Source organism: Aedes aegypti, chromosome 3, assembly GCF_002204515.2.
Source record: "Aedes aegypti strain LVP_AGWG chromosome 3, AaegL5.0 Primary Assembly, whole genome shotgun sequence".
Classification (NCBI taxonomy): Eukaryota; Metazoa; Arthropoda; class Insecta; order Diptera; family Culicidae; genus Aedes; species Aedes aegypti.
In genome coordinates, this window is record NC_035109.1 from 168,037,053 (window position 1) to 168,063,088 (window position 26,036).

Sequence of the window (26,036 nt, forward strand, 5' to 3'; positions counted from 1 at the left end):
TAGGAATCCTCCCCAGCTATTCATGTGCTTATTCGGGTTCATAGTAATCAGTCAGCGTAACCTATTCAAGGGCCAAAAATCGCATGCATAAAATATATTTCGTCAAATATCATCTAAAGGAGTGGAGATATCACAATTTTGAGGTGATTTTTTGCCCTTAAGGGTCCTAAAATCACCAAAATAAGCTGAAAAGCATACCAACATTTTTCAGAGTTCACTAAAATGGGAAAACTGCAAATACGCCCTTTGCGCCACCTCTAAACCTTCACCAAAAATTCTTATTTTTTCACAGGATGTTATTTTGGGACCGATGATCATTTTCCACTTTGTAAATCCTGACTACGGAAGATTTTTGGAAATAAGCCCCACCCTACTCAAGCATACACGTTTTTGTTTTGTGTCATCAGAGATATTTCTTTCTTAGTTAGTCTGTATGCGTTAAATGAAAGTGGATTGTAGCTGCTTACTCAAGGATGAAGGATCAATTGGTGAGCTCGTTTCATGCTTTTATTTCAAATCTATACAATAGGTATGACTGCACATTTAATCGTTACAACGGTGGGACGTAAATATAATTTTTCAACAAACTATGAATGGTTTGTCACTGTGAGTGTCGGCATATACTTTGATTCATAAATTATTTATTTTTTACATATTTTTTTCACAAAGCATCCCTTTCTTTTTACTTTTAATTTTGCAATTAAACAAAAACTTTGAATGGTTCGATACTTTTTAGTGTAGACTTGCAAAAGGTTTTTTTATTCAACAAACTTCGAGTTGCTCGCCACTGTAATTTTTGGCTTAATAGTTTTCTGTGATGCCAATCAAGTTTTTTTTATTTTTACATATGAGTAAATTATGATAAACTACAGTCAACTCTACACAACTCGATATTCTATAACTCGATATACTCTATAACTCGATGGATTTTTCGGTCCCTTCAAATTTGCATACATCGTGCTCTCCATAAGTCGATATTTCTATAACTCGATATCTCCACTAGTCGATGTCACGTGAGAGGTAAATTGCTCTACATAACTCGATATATATTTTAAAATAATTCTTATTTGAGGAAACTTGGTCCTTTTCATGTCTGTAGGTGAATAAATAATTGCAAGTTGTAATAAAAATTGAAAAACATGAAAATAATGCTAGTAAAAATAAGGTGAGTTTTCGAGCATTTCGAAAAAAAGTCTTCAAATATTAGTTTGTTGAATACTATCAACATATTGCCTTCTTACAGATGTGATCATATATGTACTGGAAATACAAAAATTTGTTCCTTAGATTTTGTGATGTTTTGTTTCGATATATTCTATAACTCGATAATTCTATAAGTCGATGGTTCCTTGAATATCGAGTTATGGAGAGTCGACTGTGTGCTTTCGTCCTGACAGTTGTAGCAATGTTTAGTGATTTGTTCAACAAACTTTGAATGGTTCGTCACTTTAAGTGTCGACATTATTTTCTTCTACATGGAAATTTTTCACATCAATTAAAAATATTATATTTGAAAGCATGTTTATGTCTCACAAATGATTGTATACCTCTAACCTTTGTAGAGATGCAGAGGCAAATATGGCCTCCAAATAGCAAAGGTTACACACTACCATTCCTTCTTCCAATCCCACCTGACTGCAAGGACGTGGCCAGCACCGTTGTTGACCCTGTATAAATAGAGGTGCTGAATTATACATACTGAAGAAGATTATGGCCAATCCCAGCCGAACCACTAGTTGATTCTTTGTGCATCTTCACTAGGGTGCGGCTTATTTTTCAAAAGTTCTCAAAACCAAAAATTCGTGTGATCTACTGAATTCAAATCACATTGAAAGAGAAACCTCAAAATCTGAGCCAAATATATTAAAATTTAGAGGTGGCGCAAGTCTTTTGAAAGTCAATTTTCAGGTTATAAAAAATGACCTACAGTGAAGTACACCGATTTGAAAATTTTAAGCATCAATACCTTCAAAATTAAATTTATGAAAACTTTGTTGCACGCCAAATTTGTCTAAAATCAAAACAAGTTTTAGTTAAGAGTAGTTTATTCCAAATGTTTCCTCATTTTACTAAAAATTTCAGCTTTGTTTGACCATAACTTCATGATTACTCAACCGATATCAAATCTTTTTACATGCTTTAACCCTTTAACCCTGATAACCCTGAGAAGAATCTCATGAGAAACTTGAGAGGGTTCTGATGGAAATCCTAAGCAACTGCTGAAGAGAATTTGAATGAGAATTGAAAAAAAAATTGCGTTAATTTTGATTATAAACATAAATAGATATTGATGAAAATCCTACGAAGAACCCAATGTCAATCCTGTGACGATTCCAATGAGAATCCTTAGAAGATACTGATGAAAATTGAATGGCATTTCTGAGAGATCTCTGAGAGGAGTCATCAGAAGCTGTATCTGAACATATCAAATGGACAAGTGATTATAGAGATTCAAAAATGATCCATGAGCTCGCAAAAATTCATACATACTATTTTCAAAAACTTTCATATAAGTACATTTGAGCATTCTTGGAGAAATGATTTTTTTTTATCCTCTACACCATTTAGTTTGAACACAATTGCCGATAAAATTAACCTTTTTTCAATTTTTGTTCACTATGAATCTTCAGATCGTCAAAGAGACATTTGGAATTGGAATTTTGTTCAAGAGTTTATTTATAATGTTGGATAATACTGATTGGATTTATAATAAGACTGCATAATTTTAAATATTATTTTGATTTCTTTGAAACTTGATGACATAATGAAGATTTGCTTAAAAAATTGATAAAGATCAATGCTCTATGGTCCAGAAAGCAGTTTTACTCGGAAAGATGCATTTTGAGATTTACATGTGGTTAAATCATTCAGACTCATTAATTAAGGCTCTGAAAAAAAAATTTCGGTACAGAAACATGCACAGTTGTTCGATCTAAAACCATAAGTCGTAAAATTTCTTAACAAAAGCAATTCTGTCGTCTTCAAGCCACGAATTTTAAAATATTGAACGTCAAACCTAATATAGTTTATTTAGATGCCCAATTGTCATAGTTTAACCTTGGAAGAAAAAAGTTTGAACAATCAGATAAATTGAATCTTTCTAGATGACAATTGAGGGGTATAAATGACAATTTGGTCGCTTTTGAGTTCGAAGTGAACTGAAAAGTTTTACTGTTTACTAGCTTTCGAATAGTATTTCTAAGTGAAATTCGTGAAAAGTGTCGCTTTTTTTGGGTTCCATACAATTTATATCGGTATAAAATTTGCTGATTATACTTAAATTCGTTTTTTAAAAGCGGACTATCAATTGAAATAAAAAAAATATATCAAAACTAATAATTGAATGACCAACATATGCCGTACTTCACGATTTTCGAAAGAATTGGAAGGTCAAAAAACTTAAAAATCTAGACTTCAAACGGAGTGATGATGAAGAACAGGTGCTCCGCGCAACAATTTAACTTGAAAAAGTGCTCCGCGAGCCAAAAAGGCTGAAAACCCCTGATTTAAAGCATTGAAAAATGCAGTTTAGAAATATTCTAGGTAACTTAACAAATTTGCAGTTAAATCACCGTATTTAAAAAAGATTTATTAAAAATATAACTCATTGCTGATGCGCTGATTTTCTGAAAATTTCGTAGGAGGGAATCGAACGGTGATGAATTACAGAATTTTGAAACTTCAATGTCGTCATGTGTAAAGGTTAAAATCACAAATGTGTCATATTTTTTATTCATGCATTGTAAATTTTGTATACTTTGATAGTTTTGCATTATGGTCTAAACTTATTGAGGTACCTACCCGAGTAGAAGATTCACTTCGAGAAACAAACATTTTGAACATTGTATTACGCATTGGGTGAGGTTCAAATTCCCATCGTATTAAGCTTTAAGCATTGAGAACGTGTTAATTTCCCAGTTTTGCTGTTACTGATGCCGATACAAACTGATGCTTAGCAATTATTTCCTAACACGGTTTTCGCATTTTCAAATAAGATTTTGATGCATGTTGATCGTTTATTGGAAATAATGCATTGAAATTCATGTAGCATAGCATGTATGTTGTAAGGATCTCATAAATAGAAGAAAATTTATTAAGATCGTTATCCTGAATTCTTCAGAAAAGTTCTTTTTGATAAAAAGACACCTAAGTTTAAAATTCCTAATCACTTGATTTCTCAGATAATTGTAGATCATAAAACTCAAAACATGTAGAGAAATTCGTCTTCCATTGATTTTTATGGTTTTACTGTTTTATGGTAAAATATTTTGTTAACTTGTAGATAATGCTAGTTTTATGATCTTCACCTTCGAGAACTTAATAAGGAAAAGTAAGAAACAGGAAATGATCTCGACACGAACTGAATATACTAAGAATTTCCACCATTCATGACGGTATCCCAATGTTCATTATCAAATCTACTCTCTTTTAATTTGAAATAATGCCACAGGTTCAATTAGGCTGTATGAGCAACAATTTTCTACTGGCGCTTGGCTTTGACGACACGACGGTGCTGTTCTCAACTGTTGATTAAAATTCCACCAGCGCCTAAACAAGCATCCCCATTTAACGTAATTAAATGAAAAGTTTCACCGTACTGACCTATTTAGTAGCTCTCGTGGTATTTTACAGCATCACCATAATTGCTAACGTGCGCTTTGGTGCCAGTGGCGGATGTTCGTCGTTCAAATTGCTCGGCTCGAATCGATCTGGTCACAGGGTACAGGATTCGGTGTATGAACTTCCGAAGCAATATGCACAATTCCCGGAGAGAGCACGGCTGATGCGTGTCAATGAGTGCGTATCCTCTCACTACGGGTTTTACACTTTTCCGTTTTTCCGGTGTTCCTTTCAGTTGCACACTTCACACTACGGTCACACGGTTGTACGTAGCATTTCTGGAATACGGTAAATCGGTACACGAACCGAACAATTATTACAATGCGAGTGACAGCACATGGGTGTCGGTATACCAAATTGATAGACTATGCACTAAGTTTCATGTACGAATTGAAAATCAACAAATTTGAACTAATTAAAACCTTAATTTGAAGTAAGAAATGAAAAACGGAGTAAACTAAGTAGTTTTTTGAAAGGAAACCTGATAATTTCTCCAGTCTGCCACAAGAATTTTGAATTATATATCTTCAAAACAAGTACAGTAACTGATATATAAGTTATCGATTGTAGTTGAAAATTTGCTTTACAATTCATACTGAATGTACCTACATTTTTTCCTATCATCGAAAGCCGATTTTTGATTTCGGCGTAACTACGATAATAGGTATGTAAATACATGGAAATCATCAAACCAAACTACTGTTTGCATTTTTGTCAGATTCACACTCAAATCTTAAATTAAGATCTCCTTCGGTAAAACTCACGCATGAGATTTTGATGCAAAACAACTTGCTCATGCTCATGCCGTCAAAAATTATTTAATTGTAAAAACTATCGGAAATATGTCAAAATGGAAAGTCATTCTAAAGAATAGACAGGTTTGTTTTATTTCTAGTAGAAAAACAAAACAAAAATAAGTTTCTCTGGGAATATTTCGTTTGTATGAGAAATAGTTTTAAATGTTAAAGTCGATGTTTGAGGAGAGCTTTCAACAAAAAAATAACACTTGAGAGCTTTTACTTTTATTTTTTCAACTGAATCTCCCAGTTTGGTTATTTAATGTTCCTTTATTGCTGTATAAAATCATGAAGGAAATGTCAAGGTCTTCAAAACATTTTTGCGAATTGGTCTTCAAAAAATATGTCCTAAAAATACACATTTAGGGTACCGTTTAAAACAAAGAGTTTTTTTTTCCTGAATTTCGGAAGTCATATCAGATATTTTACAATTCTACCAGAAACTTGAAGTGCAAGCAGAAGTCTTTTGAACATAAATCAGTTTTTTGAAGTACTTTTTGAATGCCGTTATATTTAAGGTTTTCATAAACTTAGAGCTTTGACCGAAATCCACAAAATACAATAGCATTTTTCCTAACAAATTCTAAAAAAAAACTTTGAATTTCTCTCGTTCTGTATAAAAACGGCGTAATTGCAGTGATACCTATAAAAAACTAAACGTGAGACTCGTGCTCGATAGAGTAGAAAACTTATTGCAGGAAATTTAATGAATTTGCATTCAAATCATTTAACAGGTACAGGTCGTTAGACCGAAGGCCATTAGGCCGAATGTCGTCAGACCGTTAGCCCCGTTAGGCTGAATGGATCGTTAGGCCGAAATAACATTTGATCATTTACTACTATTTCAAATAGCTAACACAATCATCAGTGTTTTTTCCTTCTTCTAAACATAGGCTAGTTATTCTAGTTATATTTCACAGAGGTTAATGCGGGCTTCTAGGTAATTCAAATTATCCTGATCTAAAAACTAACAGTCCATTCGACCTGAAAATTCATCCGGCGGCTTCTAGGTGATGCAAATAATCCTGATCTACCTGTGTTAGTTACTCCTCCATTAGCCACGTGGTTACCCGAGCAGAAGAAAATAACTACAGAATACCCAATTGAGATATTCCATACCAGATAATTTCCTATATTTACAATCTGAATGAGGTACAAATGAGCTCTCCATAAGAGGCAAAATACCTCAAATAATACCTTCTGCATATTCTACAAATACCAAGCTGATAGTTAGATCAGGTATTGTAATACCTAAATAATACATGATTAATTTTCATATGGAAACGGTTTTTTTTTTTTCAATAGTATTTAAATACCTTCAGCAATCCTCAATAGCTATCGAATACCAAAATGAAGTATTTTTAATTGGTTTAAACATTTTTTTTTTTAAAATACAGTGACCCCACGCAGTTGAATCACCCACAATTTATGAATCAGCTGATTTCAAAAGACAAAATTATAATCAAACTTGTCACAAAACATCACAGAATTATTTTTACACATAGTTACACAAAACATAGTGATGTTTTGTGACAAGTTTGATAATAATTTTGTCTTTTGAAGTCAGCTGATTCATAAATTGTGGGTGATTCAACTGCGTGGGGTGACTGTACCATTAAAATACCCTAATGAGGTATTGACAACTGAACAATATCTAATTATGATATGGTATGCATACGTTATTGCGAGTTATTCTTTCCTCCTCGGGTAGAGTCCATGGATACAGAGCAAAGCCATGCTAAAGATATCAGGATTCGATTCCCGGTCGGTCCAGGATCTTTCGTAACGGAAATTTCCTTGACTTCCCTAGGCGTATAGTATAATCGTACCTACCACACGACATACGCATGCGGAAATGGCGGTTTTGGTAAAGAAAGTTCTCAGTTAATAACTGTGAAAGTACTCGAAAAGAAAAATAAGCTGAGAAGCAAGCTCGCAATGAGGACGTAATGCCAAGAAGAAGGAAGGACGAACCCATTCGACCTTACAAACTTAACCTAAACATATAACGCATTAATCGTGGCAATAGAAGATTGTAACGACTTTTGCCTGAAATTATTAATTATTTTATTTGACATTTGTTCCAATATTTCAACATTGGATATTCTATGGAACTCATTGGTACTATAGCAGGGAGGAAGCTTCAGAATCATTTTCAAAATTTTATTCTGAATTCTCTGCAGAGCTTTCTTCCTGGTATTACAACAGCTAGTTCATATTGGTACAGCATGCCCCCAATGTGATTTTTGAAAGTTAAATTCTTTAGCATGACCTAGAACATAACTTCATCTGACCAATTTATTGGAACTCCTCTCATCGTGACAACATGTCTACTTGAAGGTTTCAAATAAAAAGCTTTTGGTTTATGTGTGCATCTTATTAGTTGAGTTTTGGAAGCATGAAGTATGCAAATATGAAAAAAAATATCAAAACTTTTTTGCAATCGACTACAGATGACAAGCAGACTTCGTCCTTTGGTGGAGAGGCCTGTGTCATCCACAAACAAGGATTTTTGACATCCCTGAGGTAACTCAGGGAAAATATTGTATAATATTGGTCCCAAAATGCTGCCTTGAGGAACACCAGCTCTTACAGGAAGTCTTTCAGATCAGGAGTTCTGATAATTAACCTGAAGTGTACGATTTGACAGATAACATTGAGTTATTTTAACAATGTATGTTGGAAAATTAAATGTTTTTTAATTTTACGATCAAACCTTCATGCCAAACACTGTCAAATGCTTTTTCTATGTCTAGAAGAGCAAGACCAGTAGAATAGCCTTCAGATTTGTTGGAACGGATCAAATTTGTTACACGTAAAAGTTGATGAGTGGTCGAATGTCCATCCAAACTTTGAAATTTCGTTGATGTGGGCCATAATTCTGTTCAAAATAACTTTTTCAAAAAGTTTACTGATGGAGGAAAGCAAACTGGTTGGACGATAGCTAGAAGCTTCTGCAGGATTTTTGTCTGGTTTTAAAATTAGAACAACCTTAGCATTTTTCCATTTGTCAGGAAAATATGCTAATTGAAAACATTTGTTAAATATATCAACTAAAAATGATAAACTACTTTCTGGAAGTTTCTTGATGAGGATGTAGAAAATTCCATCATCGCCAGGAGCTTTCATAGTTTTGAATTTTTAAATAATAGTTCTCACTTCTTCCGAATCAGTCTCCCAGGCATTTTCGAAAACGTTCTCTTGATTGAGAATATTTGCGAAGTCCTGAGTAATTTGTTTTTAAATTGGACTAGTAAGTTCTAAATTAAAATTGTGCGCGTTTTCAAACTGCATAGCAAGTTTTTGAGCTGTTTCGAGTTTAAGATCATCGTCTATAATCACGGATTCAAATTTTACTTCACATTTTGGAATTGCAATGCTCCGGGCTTCAACAATGGAATTTTTTAAAGTTTCAAGAGCATTGTCAATATCAAGTTTTGTTTGTAAAGAAATGCTAATATCAAGATTAGAGTCAATATACGTTTCATATATATTCCAGTCGGCTCGAAAATAATTAAAAGAGGAGCTGATAGGATTGAGAGTCGCTGCATGGGTTATTTGAAATTTAACAGGGACATGATCAGAATCAAAACCAGCATGAGTAGAGCTATCGGATGGGTATTGGATTGAGAAATATCCTGAAGAGCACTCATCAAATAAAATTCTGCTGTTGGAATTACTTTGCGAATTATTCCATGACCGATGTTTGGCATTAAAGTCACCAATGACAAAAAAAAAATGACTTATTGCGAATCAATTTTCGCAAGTCAGATTGGAGCAATTTAACTTGCTGTCCAGAGCATTGAAAAGGCAAATAGGCAGCTATGAAAGCATATTAACAAAGCTGTGTTTCAACAGAAACACCTAAAGTTTCAAAAACTTTAGTTTCAAATGACGAAAACAGTTGCTGTTTTATACTCCTATGAATGATGACTGCAACCCCCCCACATGCCTCATCAAGTCGATCATTACGATAAACAAAAAAGTAAGGATCTCTTTTGAGTTTAGGTTTTAAATACGTTTCAGTAATAACTGCTATATGCACGTTATTAACTATAAGAAAATTAAACAGCTCGTCCTCTTTACCATTCAGAGAACGAGCATTCTAATTTAAAATATTTAAATTATTATTTGGATCCATTAGAAAAACGTTATCCATTAACACGGCACGAGCCTCAACAGCTCTCTTGCACAAAGGGCAATCCCAAAAATTGGACTTATGATTGCCCTTGCAATTGGCGCAAATGAACTTATCGGCATCTTCCTTCACTGGACAGACGTCCTTAGCGTGAGAAGAACCTCCGCAAATCGTGCATTTAGCATCCATGCGACAATTTTTTGTACCGTGACCCCACTTTTGGCACCGACGGCACTGAGTGGGGTTCTGGTAATTTCCTCCAGGTTTCTGGAAATGTTCCCATGTCACACGGACATCAAACAAAAGTTTTGCTTTTTCTAAACCTTTAGTATTATTTAGTTCTTTTTTGGTAAAATGAACTAAATAATATTCTTGAGAAAGCCCTTTCCGAACAATGCCAGATTGGGTTCTCTTTTTCATAATGATTTTTTGGACTGGGGAAAATCCAAGTAAATCATTTATTCCATTTTTGATCTCTTCAGGTGACTTATAGTCACTTGAGAAACCTTTCAAAACGACTTTGAACAAACGTTCAGTTTTGTCGTCGTAAGTAAAAAATGTGCACACTAAGCTCTTACGGTGAATTTCACCGTAATCTCAACAGCTGAACAGTTCGGTAAAATAAAACACCGTAATTCCGTCGAAATTTTACGGATTCCGGTGATTTTTCACCGAATACTGTAAAAATTTACCGTACTCCGTTAATTTATTTCACCGAACTGTTCAGCTGTTGAGATTTTTACAGGAATCCGTAAAATAATTTAAGTGTGTGTGCTTCTTTTCATCAAGATGTTTGAGAAGAAGTTCGCGATCTTTAAGAGTTTCCGGCAACAGTCTCTTTTCTTTGCGATTTGGAAGGAAACCTTGATTCCCTAATGGAGTTCAAGATCTCCTGCCTAAATCCCCCAAATTCGAAACAACTGACCCCAATAGGCGGCACTCTTTGCTTCCTCCCTTGAATCAAAGAGCCTGGGCTAGAGGCTGCTTCAATTTGGTGTTCGGAAAATTTGTCTAGAGCATCGAACTGATTGCTTATTTCAATACAATTATCAACATTATTCATTTCACCCTTGGAAGAAAGTTCGCATTCCGGAAAAACGTCTTTTCTTCCATTGTTGCCACGTTTAGTGACAGTTATAAATCCTACTTTTTTGGAAGGAAGTTGTGAAGTCAGAGATTCACCCTTCCTTTTATTTGTAGTTGCAACCATGTTTAGTAAATAAACGAAAGAAGACGTGACCTCCTAAGAGGTTTTTTCCCAAGACGGTGTCCAAGAAGGATTACCACCGCTAGCTTTCGCCAACGGGTCCAACGAAAAATCGAAGGCACAGGTCCAAACAAGGATCGTAAAGGGATCAATGGTAGAAAAAATAATAATGAAAAGTTCTGTTTAAGTAGCACTGAAAAGTACCGTCTTTAATATTGGCACTGAAAAGCACTGTTTTTGTAGCACTGAAAAGTACTGTTTTATTGCTTTAGGTAGTTTTTGAAATACTTCCAAGAGCAGAGAGATTTCGTGTACGCACAGCACGAAGGTACGATGCGCACTGCCATTCGACCTTACATTAGAACTTTCGACCATTTTCGGTCGAATGACCCTTTCGGCCTAAGGGCATTCGGCCTAACGGGATAGAACCGTAAAAAAAATCAAAAGCAAAACGAACAATGATTGTTACATTGTTACAATCAAAAAATACAATTTGCTGGGATATAGTCTTTTTTTTTTTGTTTCTAGTGACTTAACTTCCAAAAATATGGCCATTTGTAGCACCTACTTCCAGCACAGCCTTCCATACCGATACACCTGGAGATCACCACAGCAGACAGAATCACAAATCGACTACGTTCTGATTGCTGGTCGGCACTTCTCCGACATTATCGACGTCAGGACATATCGTGGCGCTTACATCGACTCTGACCACTATCTGGTGATGGTTAAACTGCGCCCCAAACTCTCCGTCGTAAACAACGTACGGTACCGACGGCCGCCCCAGTATGACCTAGAGCGGCTTAAGCAACCGGATGTCGCAACTGCATACGTGCAGCACCTCGAGGCTACATTACCGGAAGAGGGTGAGCTGGATGAAGCCCCTCTTGAGGACTGCTGGAGAACAGTGAAAGCAGCCATCAACGATGCAACTGAGAGCAACGTCGGGTACGTGGGATGGAGTCGACGGAACGATTGGTTCGACGAGGAGTGCCAGGGGATTTTGAAGGAGAAGAATGCACAATCTGGGAAACAGAACAGCTACCGGAGGAGTGGCAGGAAGGTGTAATATGCCCCATCTACAAGAGAGGCGACAAGTTAGATTGAGAGAACTTTCGAGCAATCACCATTCTAAATGCAGCCTACAAAGTATTATCCCAGATCATCTTCCGTCGTCTGTGACCTGTAGTAAACGAGTTCGTACCATATTTTTACTGTACGGCAAATCCTTCAAAAACAACAGCCGGGGTACGATTTTTACGATATCCAGTCAATTTGTTTGCTTCGCGGATGATATGGACATCGTCGGCCGAACATTTGAATAGGTGGCAGACCTGTACACCCGCCTGAAACGCGAGGCAGCAAAAGTTGGACTGGTGGTGAATGCGACCAAGACAAAGCTCATGCTAGCTAGTGGGGCCGAGCGCGACAGGGCTCGCCTAGATCGCAGTGTTACGATAGACGGGAATACGTTCGAGGTGGTCGACGAGTTTGTCTACCTTGTATCCTTGCTGACGGCTGACAATAACGTTAGCCGTGAAAGCCATTAATGCAGACTTTACTTCTGAAGAAATTGAAACTTTCAAACACAAAGAATTCGAAAATGTTTGGGCTAAAGCTCTAATTAATGGAGAAACGCATATTTTTTCATCCGTGTATTTTCCACCTGAACACGCAAACAAACATTCTTTTGAATTATTTTTCAAAATTGTCGAAACTATTATTTCAAATATGGAACCTGAAGTAAAACTGCATATTTATGGCGACTTCAACCAACGCAATGCCGACTTCATTACAGACAATGAAAATGAATCACTTTTACTCCCAGTCGTAGGCGAAGACAGTACTTTACAATTTTTATTCGACAAAACATCATGTTTTGGCCTAAATCAAATTAATCACGTAAAAAACCAGCAAAATTCTTACTTGGACCTCTTATTTACAAATTGCACTGAAGATTTCTGTGTGTATACATCATTATCACCTCTATGGAAAAATGAAGTATTTCACACAGCAATTGAATATTCAATCTTCATACATAAAACTTCTCTCCCCAGCGACTGGGAGTACGAGGAAGTGCCGGAATACAATAAAGCAAATTACAAAGAAGCCAAACGTAGACTATGTACAATTAATTGGCAACATATCATAAGTATTGATGGAAATGTCGACACCGAAGTAGACAAGTTCCATTCAATTATTCAACAAATAATTAATGAAACTGTGCCAACAAGAAGAAAAAGACGAATACAAAATAGCAAATTACCGGTGTGGTTTAGCCCACATCTGAAAAACCTAAAGAACAAGAAACAGAAAGCGCATAAATTATACAAAAAAGAAAATACTGCCACCAACTTACAAAATTATCATGACACATGTAACCAACTCAACTCAGCCATTAACTCCGCACATGAAGAATATAATCGTAAGGTCGAATCCGAAGTCAAATCATGCCCTAAAAACTTTTTTAATTATGTAAACACACAATTAAAAAGTAGCAATTTCCCTTCGCGAATGCATTTTGACGGAAACATAGGTGAAAACTCTTCCGATATCTGCAACCTCTTTGCAGATTTCTTTCAAGAAGTGTATACCACCTACTCTGAAGAAGACCGCGACCGCAATTTCTTTTCTTTTTTCCCAGAAATTTCTAATAGTATATCTATTGAAAAACTATCACAACAAGAAATCTTATCGGCACTAAAAAACCTGGACGCAACTAAGGGAGCAGGACCGGATGGCATTGCACCCGTGTTCTTCAAAAATCTCTCAGAAGAACTTACCCTTCCCTTAGAACGCCTTTTCAACATGTCTCTAAATAATGGAAAATTCCCAGTAGCTTGGAAATCCTCATATTTGGTGCCTGTTTTCACATCAGGTACAAAATCTGACATAAGGAACTATCGCGGAATTGCCATTATCTTCTGTATCCCCAAACTCTTCGAATCCCTCGTGAACGATAAAATTTTCCAGCAAGCAAAAAACCAAATTACTTGTAGGCAGCATGGCTTTTTTAAAGGCCGCTCAACATCTTCCAATCTGCTAGAATTTGTATCTTTTATTCTCAACGCAATGGACAATGGCAAGCACGTAGAAGCCCTCTACACTGACTTCAGTAAAGCATTTGACCGAATCGACATACCATTATTAATCTTCAAATTGCAGAAAATAGGAATGGAGCCAGGACTCTTGAGTTGGATCCAGTCATATCTATCACATAGGAAACAAATTGTGCGCTTTCAAAATAAATTATCAGCACCCATTTCTGTAACCTCTGGAGTACCTCAAGGTTCTCATTTAGGCCCACTTCTTTTTATTTTGTATGTAAACGACATTTCCTTTTTACTTAGAAAAATAAAATTTCTTATATATGCAGACGACATGAAGCTCTTCATGGAAGTAAGTAATTCTAGCGAAGCAGAAGAATTCCAGAATGACATTAACTTATTCTTCACTTGGTGCCAAAAAAGTTTACTTCAGCTCAATATCAAAAAATGTAATTCAATAGCATTTAGTCGAAAATATGTAACACCACCAATTGAAGTATTTTTAGGAAATCAAGTAGTGCAGAAGTGTAAAATTGTAAGGGATTTGGGCGTAATCCTAGACTCTAAACTCACTTTTGTAGAACATTATAATTCAATAATAAACAAAGCAAACAGCATGCTTGGCTTCATTAAGAGGTTCAGCAACAATTTGCAAGACCCATATACTATTAAACTATTGTATACTACATATGTAAGACCAATTCTGGAATACTGTCACCTAGTATGGAACCCGTATCATGTCGTACACGAAGAACGCATAGAATCAGTACAGAAGCAATTCCTTTTATACGCCCTTCGGAAATTGAATTGGACTGTGCTGCCACTTCCGTCGTATGAAGCACGCTGCATGCTCATCAACTTGGAAACACTTAAGCAACGCCGGGAATTCGCAATGATTCTCTTTATAAACAACATTATTTCGAACCGTGTAGACTCCGCTGCACTTCTTTCTCAACTAAACTTCTACACACCCTCTCGGCATTTAAGAACAAGAAAATTATTTTCAGAAAAATCATGCAGGACGCATTATGCTCAAAACGGACCAATAAACCGTATGATGCGTCAGTATAATGTACATTGCGAATTCATTGGCATTACTATGTCCAAAGAGCAGCTTAAAACACAACTAAAGAACAATAGAAGTAATCCATAGCATGTAAGAAAGTATTGTAATTATTGTATGTAGTCTACCTATGCTTGACGAAATAAATAAATAAATAAATTTGCATTATCGAAATACGGAGGCGCATCATCAGTGGAAGTCGGGCCTGCTATGGCCTCCACAAGAAACCGCTGTCAAAAAAGATTTACCCCCGCACCAAATGTAAAAAACGCTTATAAGCCCGGTAGTCCTCTACGGGCTTGAAACGTGGACGATGCTCGAGGAGGACCTGTAAGCACTTGGAGTCTTCGAACGTCGGGTGCTTAGGACGATCTTCGGCGGTGTGCAGGAAAACGTTGTGTGGCAGCGAAGGATGAACCACGAGCTCGCCCAACTCTACGGCGAATCCAGCATCCAGAAGGTGGCCAAAGCTGGAAAAATACGATGGGCAGGGCATGTTGCAAAAATGCCGGACAGCAACCCGGCAAAGATGGTGTTCGCTTCGGATCCGGTTGGTACAAGAAGGCGTGAAGCGCAGTGAGCTAGGTGGGCGAATCAAGTGCGTATCGATTTGGAGAGCGTGGGGCAGAACCGAGGATGGAGAGATGCGGCCACGAATCGAGTATTGTGGCGTGAAATTGTTGATTCAGCATTATCTGTCTAGATGTTAACGAAATAAATTAAATTAATGACTTAACTTTCTATGCGTACAGGGCACTGTTTTCAAGTAAATATTGGTCATAAGATATATTGAATTTGAAATGCTTTCCAAATTATGAAGGTTAATTATTGTTAGAGTATTTCAAAGTCGATATATCATTTGATAGCATGTAGTCAACTTAATGTGAAAACAGTGCATTGTTCAAATATATGTTTGAGTCAATATACAATCATTTTTCTTCTTGGCCTTACCTAGCTTCTTTCTCAGGACCACAGGCTTCGGATTCCACGATCTAGACGACGTTTAGCACAGCTATAAATCAGTAAAACCCACTTCATGTCCAAATCAGGTTAAGCTGCGGTAGTTGAATTTGTTGGATTTGCAGAACGCGCGTTTTTTCTAAGCTCTCTCGGCTTCAGTCGTGACATGCTTTTATTTACGAAATGTGTTTACGAAACCATTTCGTTGCAGAAAACATCGCATAATTTCGTATAGCAAATGATCAGTTTCGTGATACTAAACATTTTTCGATTACTTTTTCAAATCAACGTAGACAACTTTTACACGGATTGGAGAAAAAAAATTGAGAAACAATAAAACATTATTTTCATCACTCATTTTCCCACAAAAACCTAATGAAAAAATGATACTCACACCGTTTTGTTCAATTACTTGCGGCATTATTGTACCAGTGTATTATAGTACTAGAAATATAAGTAATGGAACGCTAATAGCGCTGTAGTCTCAAAAATGTTTTTTTTTATTAGTAGGTACTTGTAATTGAAGTTTTTGATGGTTTGTGTGCCATGTTGTAGAGAATGTTTTGTTTTGGTTGGAAAAATTGATTTGACACTTATAGAGCCGGTACTCAAGCTGTCAGAACGTGGCAAACTAAATGTTGGTCACACGAACAGTCGCGACATTAACATTTCAAAGCTAATGCTTCTACTATTATAGTCCAGAAAGTAGATTAACGCATAAAGATGCATTTAGAGTTGTAGAATGAATCATTAGACGAAAACTGTCTTCTAAAAAGTTGTTCGTGTTCGTTAGCCCCTTTTTTGGTGGCTTTGAGCTCCTATGTGGTACAAACAAGGCAACAGTGCGACGCTTAAAATAAAATCTCTCACTGCTGTTCGTAGCAATTGGGCATCTAAGAGAGCCGAAGGAGATGTAGGGTTGTGAAGGAGAATATGGAGTCGCAGAATAGCGCTGCAGAATCGTTACCCGTTCTGTGGCGTAGTTGGTTAACGCGGCCAGTCTAGCGTATTGGGAGTCGTGGGATCGAAGCCCACCAAAAAGATTCCATTATTTTTTACAATTTTACATCTCAATTTGTCCAAATTGACTTTTGTGTCTACGAACTTTTTTTCAAAACACCATCGGCAAGTTTAAGCAATAATAGACATGACAACCCTAGTTGCCTTTTTTGGTGTTATTCAAAAATAGATTGGTTCACATTTTCATAGAAATCAAATAACCAACTTTCGTATTTGTAAATTATATGGAACTATGGTAATATTGCTTTTTTTGTTTCCAGCCTTTTAAATTCCAATGTTTCATCAAAGTCTTCTGCCCATGAACCACTTTTGAAACATCGAAAATGCGTAATTTGATGAGTGAGCGAACTTGCTGTATCTAAAAATATAGATAAAAACAATCTTTGTGTATAGAAAGCATATCCTCAAGTTCTAAAAGTTTATTATACTTTGACGTTACTTCTGGTATGTAATTCGTTTCGTCTGGAAAGGATTCGTTTTGGTAACACCCGCATAACTCGAAACGGACACAATTGATCCGGATTTCGCCACTCGCCCAACGGACCAATTTCTACCCATTTATAGATCCTGATGCCTATATTCGATAAAGTCCTTGGAAGATGAAGGACATCCGTTCAAATTAATACAGTACTCCGATCAATTTTATGAAGGATTAAGTTAGGAGTCTATGTCATTATTAAAAACCATCAATATACAGCTGCTTAGGCTTGTACATCCTAAGGCCTGTATTCCATTGAATCCATGGAGAACCAAGAACATCGGTACTTATTCATACAATAGCTTGTTTATTTATATGAATGGTAGGGGGTTTGTGCCATATTAAAAACCATCAAAAGATTCCTTATCACACCAGTAGATTGAGGGTATTTTTTGCTAGAATTTTAAATGAACACTTGTTGTACTTCCTTTGTTACCAAAATGGCTATCTTTACGATACGAATGGTTCTTTAAAATATAACATTGTTCTAGGGTCCTCTATTGTAGGATATTTTTCTACTTAGAAAGAATAACTTGATCTCCATATACTCATGTAGCATCATTTGCCCATCATGCATGTCACTTCCCATCAAAATTGTTCTAAATTACCTAGATTGCGTTATGAAAAGAGTCTAGGTAGAAACTTGGCCACGTTGAATAACATTCGAAATGGACCATCCTACTGTAAAACGATATTTTTTAAATAAATATTGCCAAATATTTAATAATTATAAAATTGATATTTTTACCTGTTTTGCAACTAATCAAATATTAAGTTATATATTTCAAGCATTTGAACATCATAAGCTATATGGCCAAAATTGGCCCATATTTTTTATTCATTTCACTGTTTACCGATTTACTTACTAGCAGTCTTAAAACATCCGTACCGCTTCGTCGCAAAGCAGCCGCTGCCTAATGGCTCACACTGTGCTCCAATGTGGAAACTCGATGACGATGATGATAATGATGATTAAGTGCCACTGCTGATACGCTTTTATTACGGGATTTCACCGCTCATTTGCCACCCCTTTCCTCTGGATTGTGATGATGGCGTTGATTGTCTCTGCTCTGTCTAATGCGATATTTAAAGAGCTATTTTTAAATCACACCAAGTTGCTGTCAACCACTTGCACATCCTGGACCACCGTAAAAGTGCCTGCCTGCTCACATGATGTGTTGGTGCTAGCACTTCTTGCCTTTTCGCTGAGTGGAAAAGTCGGAAACTTTCAGCAGAAGTGGAGAAAATTTACGATGAGCAAAACACGAGTAGGTGGACGAGCACAAATCAGAACAATCGATGTGTGTTTTTTTTTCGTACGTATGTTTCAAGAATAAGGTGGAGTTTCTTAAATTCTTGACTATGCACTGTTTCAAAAATCAGTATCGTTAACAAAATTGATCTAGCAGAGATGAAGAAATTTTACACATTTCTTATTCATTGCGCTCATTTGCTTATTGCTTCTCACTTCAAACCTATGTTTTAACACTTCAACCCACTCTGAACAATTTTAGTTTCGTTGATCACAGAAAAAAAAATTAAACCACAAAAAAAAACTTTTAATTAACTTTCTTTTTCTTGGAGATTTATCACTATATGCTCCAATTGAAGAGTATGTCTCTTTCTCACATCAACATTATTGCTAGAAAACTTTTTCTTACTCTTTCGCTCTCTTTCACTTCATAGGATGAAACCACTTTTTCGCGTTTTTTTTCCACAAAACAATTGTTTTTTCCTTCTTTTACTCTGATAATTTATTCATTCATTTGCATCAGATGCTTTCGTAACTCTAATTTTGCTGCTTAAACTTCTTTTTGTATGAGCACAAACCTTCGTTTTCGTGCATTGGGCAAATTTGATAATCTTACACTGGGAAGGACAACTTCAACTTGTTCCAGAAATAATCAAACTTCACAGTCCATTTTGATTTTCTGGAAGCTGTTCAATCAATCTCTTCGACTATAACAAGTTTGATGCTTCGACACGAGCACTGTGGAAACGATTAAGAGATCAATTAGCTAAAAATAACTGTTCCGACAGCAATCCCCACACAGGAAAGCTTCCTCAACAATTTTCACCGTAGACCCGATTCTCGGGCGGAAAATCCATACGCTTACACGCACCGTTTGTTCTTCACCTCATCATCCATATTCCCAGCGGAGTAATACCCGCAAGGATTCGAGAAAAGTGCAGTCCTTTTTGCTCAAAGTCCCATAAATAAATCGCCAGATCACTCTCGGACGTTGAACGGAATTTCACACTTGGTACACTCGGAATAACCAGCACTCTGAACAGGGGCTGATGCAGAAACTGGTGAAAAAACGACCCGCCCGCCCGAAAATGGGTCACTATCCACTGCCGATACTCTTCGTTTGTGAGGCCATGAGCCAAGAGCCAAGAAACCAATATGACGAAGGTGTCAGAACATCGATTGATAGAGCGAACGGGCAGCAAGAGCGACATCTGCTGGCCATGCTTGCGCCGAATCACACCGGAAGTAGGACGGCACCATACGCCCACCCAGTGCGGTAGAAAAGGATCTACTAAATTGGGGGGACAGAAAGAATGAGGAAACAGAGCGTTTCGCACTTAAAACACAAATATTGTGGTCTGAATCCAATTTATATAGTTTTCCTATGCTTGTCCTAATGCTTTTCCAACCACGATTTGGCCCCAAGTAACAATCTTTGATGGTGGGCCAAATTTTGTGTTGTCCAAAAAATCCATTTTCTTTAAATCGAACAAGAGTGAATCTAATCAATTTTTCTGTGAGACCTGCGCAAGATCATATCATATCATATGTACAATAATCAAGACCGAAACAGCGTTGAAAGGACGACAATGTTGTAGTGGCTTCAAGAAAAATCAGAAGGAATTCTATGAATGGAGGAGCATCGGGGATTTTCTTATCGGTTTTCAATATCAACGGCAATCAGAACTAAAATATTTCTTCTAATCCCAACGTTTCGATTGTATTTTCAATCTTTCTCAAGAACTAGAATAGTAGTTTACGGAACAAGTTGTAGAATGATGATTTTTACAGCACGAGTCGTAAATTTATCCTACGAGGCTTGCCGAGTAGGATAATTACGACGAGTGCTGTAAAAATCGAGTTCTGCAACGAGTTCGGTACAACATTTTTTGCAATTTATCAGGAGACCACTTGAGGGTATCAGAAATTATATCGGAATGCATTCACCATTATTTTACAATTTCTGAGAAATTGTTGTGTTTTGATTTATTACGCAACTCAAAACAGTTGCGTAATGAGAAAGCGTTGCGTAATGAATCATTACAGCACTGCTTTCAGTTAGGTAATGACTATTCCCGCACTGCATACTTCAGTGCAGGAAAGTAGGCCGTTTCATGGCAGATTGGCGTGTTGAAAAACAGCCTATTACGATGAGAAATTGCAAAAAATGTTGTTCTTTGTCTGGTGGTTGTCTTTTCTGAATTGTAATCAAGTTTGTGGTGTTCATCAATTTCTATTTACCTGGTTTACAAACGGAAAATTTGGACAACTACTTCATTGCGCTTCTCCAAACATTTTTCCAAACAATTTTTATTAATATCCAAGACACCGCGCAGTATTCAAGTAAACAGTCCTGATTGTACCAATCCCAAGATAACCGGAAGTCGCAAAATAATTTACGTGAAAAATACAAATTACAACACATTTTAACATTTTAACGGACTATTGGAGCAACAAAAAGTTCTCGAAAAACAGCTGAATGCCAATACGGAAGTGATACACAGACTCTCGCTTCATCAAGAAAAACCAAATGTTGTCCAAGAAGCTATTGAAGGTATGGAGATTTTGCTTACTAGCGTGAGAAATGAACTGGCAGCAAAGCAAACAATAGCTTGGCTGCGAGTGTCGTTGCCATCAAGAATCATATTACCGGCCTTCTTGATACCGCAATAACGGCAACTACTGAAAATATGTACTCCACGCTAAAAACGGTGACATCTGATATATCTACTGACCTGCGCAACATGAACGACGAAATTAGCCATTTAAATCAATTATCAATTGACACAGCGGCAAGTTGCGCGATGAATTCAAATCCAATGCTGGGGCTGGACATCCTCGATGAATTAAAGTCTTTGTCCGCAAATATATTGACAAATAAAAATACGTCGGCTCCACCATAAATAGAATATCCAAGTTTGGAAGCCGAATTGAATAATAAAATTGCTGAAGTGTCAGGATGCCGTCTACTTGGAAACAGAAAAGGTACCGCAGGTTCACCGCCCAGTTTAAATTCCGAATCAAACAAAAACAAAAAATACAACTATGGCTGGCGACTCTTAGGTACGAAGAAAGTATGGAAAGCGAATTTGGCGGAATACGACAAACGCCAACTCCACCGATTGAATCAGCAAAAGCAGGCCGAGAAGGCCAGGGAAACCCTGAATCCCTACCAACCAAACGCCCCCACAACTTCACGAAACATGCCACAAGGAACTTTTTCATCTCCATCATCCTACGTAGAGTGCCCGTGTAGACACACGTGTTTTCGCCAGAACTGACGCTCTTTCCAGAGGAAGCAAAATATGACGACAATAATTGTGCGGAAACCGATGCTCAGCCGTTTACGCTCAACCTGACGCAGTCTCCAGACGTAGACCATGACGATCCAATAGTGGGTGATGTTCAACAAATTGTTCTAGGTAATATTTTAAATAATGACAATGTGTCTAATGAAGGATCTGGAATTTCAAGTAATGCTGTGCAAAGGGATGTGTTTCCAAAAACTTCTTCAGAAGCTACCGAAATTTTGGTATATTGCCAAAATTTCAATCGCATTTAACCCACTTGGCTACGCTCAGTGGAATAGGGGATCTCCAGGGTCGGAATCAGGGAAATCGGTACAAGACACTCACTTATGTTCACAGGTCTACTTCCAGCAGGAACTCTCTCTTAGAGCATCCTCAGAAGTGTGCTCAGGATGGGTGGCATTCACAAACAACGTCTTAAGGGAAATGTGCTCAAAGGCCACACTGCCAATTCAATTAAGATCTAACGCAAAGTGAGGGAGGTTTGAAGACTCCTTTCGAGTCCGGAAACGAAGCAAATCTAAATAGTAGTGAATTATTTAACTTTCTGAAAATCCTTTAAAACACTTTGAATTTACGTGTAATAACATTGTGTATTAAGTGTTTTTACATAAAGATTCGTGTAAAATGGCCATTTCTTATGATCTAGCTATAACGTGACGTCACATAGTTCTACTTGCGGTTTTTACTCTTGCGTTGTGGACTTTCTGCGGACTAACGGTACCTTGAGGTGGTCGGGGTGGATTCTGCAACGGCTAATGGCGTATCGGGGCGTCCTTGGTTGGTATTCCCATTGATAGGGCACCAGACCAGCAGGGGATCGGGTATTCCTACGACACTCGTGGTTGGCTATCGAGGACCTGGAACTTCGGAACTTCGGATGAAGCTTCCTATTCGACGGCGGTTTTGCTCCGGACTTCAATACCATTCACCGAATCCCAAGATGGCTTCTCAGGTCAGGCATCCAAGGACCCAAGACTTGCCTTTGTTCTGAGGGAATAAAGATGGCGTTCCTCCTCCGAACAAAGCTGCTAATTACAAAGAAAAAGGCCCCTTTGTGGACCTACCACACTAATTAGTCACACTTCACGCATTACCGCATTTTCTCCAAAACCGCATTTTTAATTAGTATTTAGGAATAAGTTTTAGATCATTTTAGACTAAATAATCTATAAATGTGCATATCGTTACCTTTTTCTTGCTTCTAACTTCAACTTATTTTGTAGTGTTTTAGATGCGCTGGACCAAGCTAGGTCACTCTACCCTAGATTAACACAATAGAATTTTAGACATTTGACCACGCTTTTTCTACTAACATTACTAACCGCTTTTTAATAACTTCTTCACAATTAACACTACTAACTTTAGCTTTAAGACTTTTAATGACACTAGATCTAAAATAAAGAACAAACAAATTATTAAAAAAACTCACTACTAATATCACTTTTGCATGTGAATTATAAATTTACAACCGCCGCGCACTTACTGCTCGCTTGCACGTTGAGAGCTGAATTGAACTGGCGAGAGTTAGCAAGCCGAGATCGACCCTCTAATTCCCCTAAGAAAACGAGCGAACCCGAGTTTGCCGTATTTAAATATTTATTGTTTCTGTGAGTATCACCGCCCCTTGATCATGCCTCTGAGTTGCTGTTTCGGCTGAGTGTCTTTTGCCGGCGTTCAAACCGCTGCCAACAGACTGCTAGTTTTGGTGAGTGATACCGCTGGAAGGGATAGGGAGTGTATAAGTGATAGACAGTTGGTCTCTCACGCTGAGCATATTCCAGAGTCACATTAAGGAGTAATATTATTGTATTTGTGATGGAGTCACAAACCAAAATCATGAAACCATCGGTTACAATACTCCTCCGACCGACTGCGAAAGAAATGCATTTTTTTCGCTAAAGAAACTAGTACCTCAAATCGCTCTCTTAGTTTTTTTTTCTCTACAAACGGCATAAAATGCTATTGCATGCACAATTTGTTACATGTATTTTCTTTTACAAGTATCGCCAGAAACCTGGGCGTTTACCCTATGGATTCTTGAGTGATCTTCACATTGGTGAGTTACTTTTCCAGCTGTCAGTCCATCTCTATCCTTCATAACAACCAATCTATCAAAACAAATTAGTTCGCGGAACTTTAATCATTTTTGAGCTCAATTTACGATGAATCTCCCCTTTAAATTCATTAATCGGTTTTGTTGCCATTTCGCATTTGTATGGAAGAACATCATGGATCAAAATTCCGAGAATCAAGAAGTTTCGCAATCCTGTAAGTACTATTTTCCTTTGCTGAGTCCTGCTGATACGACTACACCTACGTGATCAATCGTTCATTCATCTTTTCGTCTAAACATCTATTTAGTTCGGCCCCGGTCTGCAGACCCGAGGAACATAGATCAATTCACCTACCAGGCTAAGTATCCTACTATCATTTACGTCCATTCTATTGGGACAAAATTGATTATTCAAATTTCGAGAGTTTTTATTCGGTTTTGTTTTCTATTTCTAGGTACATGGTTTCAGATCAGCTGCGGAGAAAATCCCAACTGGTTTGCCCGATTCATCGACGAGATCATAGGAGCTTGTACCCACCCGGGCCTTGACTACACACGGGCTATAACAAGGAGCCAGTTTAGCGTTGAACTTATCAACTGCGGAGGACTGTTTGAAGTTCCTCTTTAAAACTTTCTGGCCTACTTTGTATTCCGGCGCCGGCTGTTTTCGACGCAGGTTGTAATAATGTGAATTTTTATTGTAGTTTTTCTGTAAATTCTTGACCACTAGGTCGCGAATAAACCGATCGACTTCTAATTTGTTTTCTAACCGTTTTTCATCCGAAATTTCTTTCTCATCGCGGTCTATTCGATGCTCATCACCTCGCTCTACTACTTCGTGACCAAAAATGATTTTGTACGGTGAGAAACCTGTCGAACTATGTGGTGTCGCATTCAAAACGTGTTCCACTTCTGCGATTCGGGTATCCCATAAGGTCTGATCTGTTCGTACGTATGTGCGAATGCACGCATTGATGGTCCTATTAAGTCTTTCGACTGGGTTTGCCTGACAATGATGTCTTGAGTTTGTCCAGTGCTGAATTCGATACTTTTCGAGAAGGGCTTTGAATTCTTTAGACAAGAAGGTTGTCGCGTTGTCCGAAATCAGACATTCCGGTACGGCATAACGGCGAAACCAACTGTCTTCTAGGATTTTGCTGACTTGTGAGGTTGATATCTTTCGTAGAGGGAACAACAAGCAGTATTTGGAGAATAGATCCATCACTACGAGAAGATGAACATTCCCGGTTCTGCTTCTTGGAAGCGATTGAATGAAATCGAGAGCAATTATTTGGAAAGGTTTCGTCGTTACTCGCTGTTGTCCCATCACAGGATGTTGAGACCTATTACTGGGTTTACTTTCTTGGCATATTCGACATTTTTGAACATATGCTTTCGTTTCTTTCGCCATATGTGGCCAGTAGAACTTCCTGCGGATTCTCGCAAGCGTCTTTTCATGACCTAAATGCAAAGCCTCATCATGTTCTTCGTAGAGCACTTTCTCTCGCAATGCAGTTGGTACACAGATCTTCCAATCAAAGCGATAGTCGATGCACTCTGGACTAGAGACAAACTTTTTTAAAATGCCGTTTTCAACCCTGAAGTCTTTGAAATTTTCTGGTTCAGTTTGTACATTGTGAACCATGTAATTGTACCAATCGGACTTTTGAGATGTTGCGCTGACCTCTTCCACAGCTCGGGACAGAGCGTCAGGCACTATATTGTCAACGCCTTTTCGGTGTTTGATTTCCATATCATGCCTTTGGAGTTCAAGACTCCACCTACTCAGCCTGGAGGAAGTTTTCCAGCTGCTCCGTAGGATGTATGTTAAAGCAGAGGCATCGGTGATTACCGTGAATTTTGAACCATCAATGTAACAGCGAAATTTTTCTAGTGACTTCAATACAGCTAGGGCCTCCTTTTCAGTTGCCGCATAGCGCTGTTGAGTTGAACCTAATTTCTGTGAAAAATAGGCAACGGGCTTTTCGATGTCCTCGTATACTTGAGTCAACGCCCCCGCGATTGCCGAATCGCTCGCATCACAGTGGATGCTGAAGGTTTTTGAAAAATCCGGATTGGACAAGATTGGA

General features: G+C 37.6%; 1 protein-coding gene and 1 long non-coding RNA gene across 9 annotated transcripts in view; both read right to left on the bottom strand.

Moving 5' to 3' along the window:
• The window catches only part of LOC5574135 (RIMS-binding protein 2), a 232,902-nt gene extending 213,196 nt beyond the window's left edge, over positions 1-19,706 (bottom strand). For 4 of the 8 annotated variants that reach the window (XM_021853146.1, XM_021853145.1, XM_021853144.1 and 1 more), the window contains exon 1: positions 18,197-19,706. The gene's annotated coding sequence lies outside the window, so the exon portion shown is untranslated. The remainder of the gene's footprint in view (positions 1-18,196) is intronic. The other 4 variants (XM_021853149.1, XM_021853147.1, XM_021853143.1 and 1 more) reach the window with 3 other exon arrangements.
• Positions 19,707-22,447: 2,741 nt separating this feature from the next.
• On the bottom strand, positions 22,448-23,503 carry LOC110679347. The gene is made up of 4 exons (XR_002502415.1): positions 23,377-23,503; positions 23,216-23,284; positions 23,082-23,154; positions 22,448-22,953 (listed from the first exon to the last, which is right to left on the bottom strand). It is a non-coding gene; the product is annotated as an uncharacterized LOC110679347 (long non-coding RNA).
• Positions 23,504-26,036: the final 2,533 nt, after the last annotated feature.